Here is a 7741-nt window from a genome sequence, read left to right on the forward strand (position 1 = left end):
ACCTTCAGGCCACAGTGGCCCTGCTTTGGGCCAAGGTTGCATGGTTGGGTCTGTACCCATGAGGGATGGGGAACTTTGGGTGTTTTATTCCCAGTGTTCTTTCTTCTCTTTGCTCTCTGCACATTAATTCTTTTAAAGTTCTTTCATACTAAGAAAAAAAATAGTTCTTTAGTTGTCATGCAACTAAAGAAAACGATAAAAACTTATGCAAAACTGGACCCTTAAATAGTGCAAATTTTTATGAGCAAACGGAAACAGCTGCTTTTCTCTCTTTCTCACCAAGACATAAAACTTTCACTCAGTATTCTGATTTCTCATGTCAATGTTTGTTTGCAAAAATCCAATGAAGTTTTCTCCTACCCCCCTCTTTAATAGACAATTGGAAATAGGGTATTTTACCAAGGCTTTGTTTGGAATGTTGTGTTTTCAGAAACCAGACTGATATCAGAGCCTACAAGGAAACAATAACCTGGCACCTGTTTGGGGGTACAAAAGGTCTGTCATGTGGGTAAGAAGGCAACCCCTTGACAGGGCCAGAAACCCCATAAGTGTTGGGAGCCTTGAGAGGGATTTCCCCGAAGATACAGGTATCGCAGGCCTCGTCTGATGGTGAGAGCTTGGTGTGGTCCTTAGCCCTGACTCCTGGCTTTTAGGAGCTCTCAGTCTGAGGGTTCCTGTATGAAGTTGCAACAGAGCAAAATTAAAAGGTCTGCATAATAATTTCTGTTCCCATTTAATTCATGCAAACTCACTATGATGGTGCAGTGTCTGGGTGAGGCCAGGGGCAGATATGGAGTTCTGGGGCCTGAACATGCTGGATACCAGGAGCAGCAACCGTGACAGGCTGTCCTGATGGGCTGTTTGCTGTGATTGTCTTTGTGCAACTGATTATAACAAGGCCAGCTGGAGATGAGATGGTGGAATGGGCCCTTCAGGGTGCTATGCCCCCATTCTCTCAGATCACTGTCCAGTGATCTGAAAAGTGAAAGTGCTTGTAGATTCAATTCCTGGCTCTGCTTATGGCTTTCTGGTGGTGACAGGCAGCAGCGCCCAGGTCTACCCCACCAACATTTGTAGATATTTGCTGTCTGTCCCGTCAGGTGTGTGGTGTGCAAGTGCTTCCTCCCACTCAGCAGGGGTCTGTATGTGTTATGACACCTTCCTGTGCAGCAGCCGTTTAGTGTGCAGGAGCCCCTGCTGTCACATTCCCTGTTGTTCTCCTTGTTGCGGGGGACGGAGCTACACACATATCTCTGACATGTGTGTCATGGCGCATTCTGTCCTTGTTTTCTTCCATGTATTTTATGGCTTCTGCTCTTAGATTCCAGCCATTTTTCCATTTGAGTTGAGTTTTGTGTGAGGTGGGAGACAGTGGTCTGGTTTCATCCTTTTGCACGTGTCTGTCCAGTGTCCCTAGCACCATTTCTCAAGGAGACTTTCCTTGTGACCCTTCATCTTAACCTTGTCACATAAACTTTACTGGATTGCACATTGGTGAAAGGGGTTTATTCTTCCCATCCGTAGTTGTATTTTCAATTCACAATTCGTTTTACATTCTCTACTGTCTTTTGGCAACCTTAGGTATGTACCTGAAACTATTTCAAAAGCACTTGAAACAATTTAAAAAGTTAGAGGTATATGTCCATTAAAGAGGGAAGTAAATGATTAACCCATCAGGATCAGGATAATTTGTATCTGACAAGACAGTTCAGTGAACAGTATGGGTTGACAAAGCAGCAGGAACAGACCCTGAGGAGCTGGGTGAGGCAGTGAGGGGGGTGAGTGTCCTTCCTGCAGGATGTCCAGTGTCCCCCAGGGTTGTCCAGAGAGCCCTCCCCTGTGCTCTGTCCCCCCTCTCTTTTCCCTCTTCACAAGGGCCCAAGGTCAGTGTCATGCCAGGAAGGACACAGAGCAGGTTTTCTATGATTCCCCAGACAGGGTAAAGGAGAGTCCTGGAGCCCTCGGTCGCTTTCTCAGGTTTTTATTGAGCTTTACATGTAGTGTGGCAAACAGGTACATGGCAGGCAGGGGTGCCCGGGGGCCAAGAGGCCCGTAGACCTCCAAACCCCCCCAAAAGAAAATCCTCACTCTGGGGTTCTTTTTCCCCTTCTCTCTCTCCTGCCTCTCTCCTGCTTCTGCTTCTCTTGTTGACTATCTCATTACTCCTCCCATGGCCCACAGATGTTAACAAGATAGTTTGCAACAATGTAACAACTGCAGGTACCCCCATCAGGCAGGGCAAGCCTAATGGTGGGAGGGCAGAAAAACCTGAAAACCATTTATCCTACAGGCAGCATTGTGGGGGAGATGAAGTTTCTGGGTATATCCTCCTGGGGCAGTTCTGAGTTCAAGGCCCCCTTCCTGCTCCCATCTCTCTGAGTGGTGTGGAGCTGGATCATGCTGGGAAGGTTATACATCAGGAGCTATGACCTGCAATGCCCAGGGGCCTGAGGACAGATGCATAACAAGGGACCCCAGAAGCTGATCAGTAGAAGCTTTGTTGATAATATTAGAACCCTGGTGGGGAATTAGATGTGATCTCAATGACATCACCGAGTCATCAAGCAGATGAGAAGTGCCTGGAGGGCAGACTCACAATCCCTGATGGTCTACATTCTTCCCCTTTCCTTAATCTCCTTCCCCTTTCCTTTGGCTCCTCCCCATTACAACTGATGCTGTGAATCAATAAAAAGACCAGGGTCTTGTTCTTCAGCAGCATCCTGCATTATGTAGCCTGCTCCACGACTCCTGTTTCTTTATCAGTGTGGTGTTGCCTGATGCAACAAATGGTGCCCAAACAGGGATCCTGCACCCCGCTTCTCAAGCCCAGAGATGGGAACTGGACGTCCTCTCAAGCCTGTCCAAAAGGCTTCACAGACCCAGAGACTGTGACGAAGCGTTAAGAAGGTATTTTCAGTCGTGTCTTTCTTATCTTCTTTTTCTTCCAAATCAGCCTGGTGAAAGGCCCACAGACCCAGCGTCTGTGATAATCAGCCTGGTGAAGGGTCCACAGAGCCAGACTCTGTGATGATAATCAGCCTGGTAATAGGCCCACAGACACTGAGTGTGGGACATTAACTTTCTTCTGTGAGTTTTTCAGTTAAATCTTTTCTGTCTCTCTTAGAAACACAAGTAATAGGGCCTCCCCCAGTGGCGCAGCGGTTGAGCGCTGGGTTGTGAAGCTGCCCGCAGCCTCTGCTACACAGGTTCCATCCCCGGCTGCTCCCCAGCCACCGGGTGAGGGTCCCACATGGTGCGCAGACCTCTCCTGCCGTGCCCGCTGCTCCCCTCAGCACTGTACTTCTGTTCTGTTCTGTTCTGTTCCCCACTCTGGCTGCCTGTTCTACCTGTTCTGTTCCCCGCTCTGGCTCTGGTGAATTCTCTCACCCTCCCGCGCTTCTGACTGTACCTAGTGCTTGTATAAATAAATAAATAAATCTTAAAAAAAAAAAAGAAACATGAGTAATAACACCCCCTCAGATCAAATAAAAAAACCAACTGAGAGCCCTGACACTAGGGTTTGCCATTTACTGTTTTTAAGAAATTTTAAAAAGTTATTTCCAAAAATGGTAATCAAAATTCATTTACAAAAAAAATTGTTAAATATCATAAAAATGGGTAATATGACTTCAAGGGACTGTAAGGTTCTTATCAAAACAGGACCAACCCACTGCAGCAAGCTGATGGGGGCTGCCCCTAGTCTCAGCAAGCAGTTGCCTGGACATTTTGTTTCAGTGTTGGGATCATTGGCATGTCTCTGCTGCCTTCCTGGTGTGGAAAACTGGACTCTGCTTTTGTCCACCTTGAGATACTATTCTAGTTTGATCTATAGGTTAAAACAAAACAAAACAAAAAATTCTATTTCCCTGTGTTTTCCTACAAAATGCTTATTGGTTAAGTAAAAACTCCTGACTCGCTTATTGGTCCTGTAAAAGCTTTTATTAAAATTAATTGATGTGATAAAAACTAAAAAGTAAAACTATAATTTTTTTTAGCTAAATCCCAAAAATTACATTTTTAAAAATCTAAAAACAGATAAACTACAAAATAAGATCTTAACCTCTCTTCTCCTGTTTCCCCTATGCATGGTCCATAAAAAGTATTCCAGTGTCTTAAAAATGCTTGGTCTCAATAAATAGAGCAAAAACAATATAAAGCCAAAGGATTGTTTCTTAAAAATACAAACTCTAAAATATTTTTGTATCTCAAACTTATGAAAAACTGCCTGTCTTTAAAATTTTGGTGACCTTGGGCCCTTGGTCTTAAATAATGGTTAAAATTAAACACTTATTCTATGTAAGGATTTTAACTTCTATCTCATTAAAAAATCTTAATATATGGGGGGGCCTCCCCTGGTGGCGCAGCAGTTGAGCGCTGTGCTGTGAAGCTGTCCTCAGCCTCCACAGCGCCAGTTCTATCCCTGGCCGCCGGGGAGGGTCCCACAAAAAAAAAAAAAAAAATCTTAATATATGGGGCCTTGCCAGTGATAGAGGGGTTAAAGTCGTAGCGCCGTTGGGCTATCTCAGGCCACTACCGCAAGGGTTAGATCCTGGCTGAGGAGTTGGCCCACATGACACAGCAGACCTCTCCTGTCTCAGCCGGTTTTTCCCCTCAACAGCATGTTTCGGTAGATCAGTCTGTTCTACTTCCCACTCTTTGGTTGGTCTTTTCACCCCCACACATCTGGCTTACACCCTAATTCTTGTGTGCATAAATAAATAAAATTAATCTTTAAAAATAAATAATGACTTCTTAAAATTAACACATGGCCAAAATTTTAAATAAAAATCAAGAGATCTCTGTTTATCCTTGTCTTCTACTTCCGGAGGATTAACTATGACTGGTGCCTATATAAAACCCCAAATTTTGATCATGATCTAAATTTGGTAAACTAGTTCAAATTTAATGGTCTAATTTAAAACATGCTTGTCTTAAGTTTTTAAGATTGGGCCTTAATACTTTATGTTTAAATGTGTTTTCTTAAAAGGTAAAACTTGTGGTATTCAACAGTTATTAAAGTTCCTTTACAGAAAGACTAATCCACGTTTAAAAATCTTTGTTACTCTAAATTAAGTATGTCATAAAGGTCTGTAAGTTTGTTAATCCTCTAAAAACTTTTTTCTAAAACAAACTCTCCATCTTGTATAAATTCCTACTTTACATTTTCTGGACCTGGTCATATTAACGACTTTACTTCCAGCTCCTGGGTATCCACTTAGGCTCTTTCTCAGCTGTTTGACATCTCCTCGTGCTCTTACTCATGAAACAAAACAATTAACGTTTCTTAACAATTAATTTCACTCCTCTTGTCTGGTTTGGACAGGTACAACTCTAAAATCTCTCCCCTTAATTATTTTAGATGCCCCCCCCCATTCTCCTACAAAAATTGTGTAACAATTAATTTCACCTTTTTACATTATTAAAATTTTTTTCTTCCATCCTAACCTAAAATCATCTACTCATTTTTCTCAAAGATGCCCCTTGTTACAAAAAGGTCGTTCTCATTGTCCTTATCTGGATATAATCCTGGCTATATTAACACAGGCCTCTCCAAGCAGGGAACATAATGGCTCCCTGATCAGTAAGCAATTTCAATTGTTTTCCAGGATTACATCAGATCGTCCTTTTATTCAAACCCCGCCCCATAACCACATTCAATCCCTACAGCTTCTCCCTATTCATTCCTTCACTATTGTTAATTCTCCCATTCCCCAGGCTCTTACTATCTCGTAGATGGTTCCCTCGCTACAGGCTGCAGAGTTATGGTCCAGGCACACAGATTTGGATGCAACGTGACAAACTGCCTATACTGCACCTTTTCCTTCAGCCCAAGGCACCAAACTACCAACTGTTATTTTGGCTCTTTCCTCATTTCCTTTACATTTTATCCCAGCAGAACCAAGCCCTATGCCCTTCATCTTGTATTGCCAGCCATTAAAAGGGCCAACTTGGCTGGGGCCTTATAATCTTTAACACGGGGGAGAGGGTATGTTTGTTTTATCACCAACAGGACCAGGGTTCCAGCAGAAGCAGTGCACCCCTATCATGAGCTCGCATCAAAAAAGGATCAATCCTTTTCCAGAACTCCAGCCATAGCATGGAGGAGACATCAAGCACCTTACATCATCGGTGGAGTCACTACTGGCTCAGCAGGGAGTACGCCACATCAACTAAACTCTTAGTGGCCTTCATATCCTGTCTCTCAGCTAATAGCAACTTGGTAGCTTTATTCTTCTTAATATTACTACCCATTACACAAGCCCATATTAAGTGGGCCCCTGTTATAAATCCCCCAGCCTTTCGAGTCATAGGTTAAAATGACCCAAAACCACACGTGGACATGAAAGTTTTCTTCTACTCTAGGTAGACCAGAGATACCTGATGATATGACTACATTCCCTGTCCATATCCTACCTGCTCCCTGGACTATTTACTCACCAAATTAGCCACTTTATGTCTAGTACAGACTATTCTGTACTAGAGACCCATTCTGTAGTAGAGACCCATCTTCTTATTGTGTTACAATTTCTTCCCAGTGGTTTATCAATGAAATTCCCCCAAAATCTTTTGACCAGTCAAAAGTAACTGTTAATTATTAAATATTCATCCACATGGTAAATGTGGGTATTTATTTCCTCTTAACTAAGGACACTTCAAGGGCTCCATTGATACCTATGTGACCATAGCCCTCAAAAAAATGCCAAAAAACAACCAACCTTTACAATGGAAACTTTGCCCTGCTACTTATGGCACTATTACCTTTCTACAAGGTAAATGTATTCTACAAACCTGGGGACCTCAGGGACTTGTGGTCCAAAAAAATAATAAACATTACAAAGGACACCCTTGAAACTGGACAATGCCATATATATTCCAAAATGCTCCAGCAGATTGGAATCCAGGATTGGCTGGCCCCCTATTCCGCCTATGTTGTAATACTCAGCGTTCCCCTCTCAAAACAAAATTTTGGCGTGCAGCTATACCTTATTTCTCAGATACCATATGCCAAGGTCCAGCCTCCTTTACTCAGGGTCAACTTACTTGGAATTTTACTGACAAACGCAATTCTTCTAAGGCTTGCTCTTCCCATCCCTATCTGTTTCTTTTGTCTTCTACTCTTCCCTTAATTTTCGCAAGATAATATTACTTCCCTAAAAGGTACTATAGTCACCTCTTGTATTGATTCTTCGGTTTTATCCAAACACTCAATTTTCTTTATTAAACAGCACAGGCAGGTCTGGATTCCTGTCTATCTGACTTGTCCATGGCATGGCGGCTCCCCTTTAAATCAATTAGTTCAGGGCCTCTCCATTGGCTCAGCGGTTGAGCGCTGCACAGCGAAGCTGTCAGCAGCCTCTGAAGCACCCGGTTCAATTCCCCACCAGCTGGGGAGAACCTCATGTGGCATGGCAGACTTCTCCTGCCTCACCCGCTGCTCCCGTCAGCAATGTCTTCTATCCGTCTGCCTGTTCTGCTCCCTGCTCTGTCTCTGGTGAATTCTCTCACCCTCCTGCGCTTCTGACCTGTACCCCAGTTCTTGTATAAATAAATAAATAAATCTTTAAAAAAAAATAGTTCAAGCTTTGGGCCGAGTCCACCACTTGTGCCGCTTTTTAGGTGCTTTATTGCTGGAATCATATTCTTAATCTCCTTGGCGACTACCACAGCAATGGCATCTACTACACTGGCAAATTATTACTAACTGCCAATGAGGTACATTAACATATAACCAATACTACCC

This window comes from Talpa occidentalis, unplaced genomic scaffold (genome assembly GCF_014898055.3).
Source record: "Talpa occidentalis isolate TD23 unplaced genomic scaffold, MPIMG_talOcc4v2.1 talOcc4.2, whole genome shotgun sequence".
In the NCBI taxonomy this organism is placed as follows: domain Eukaryota; kingdom Metazoa; phylum Chordata; class Mammalia; order Eulipotyphla; family Talpidae; genus Talpa; species Talpa occidentalis.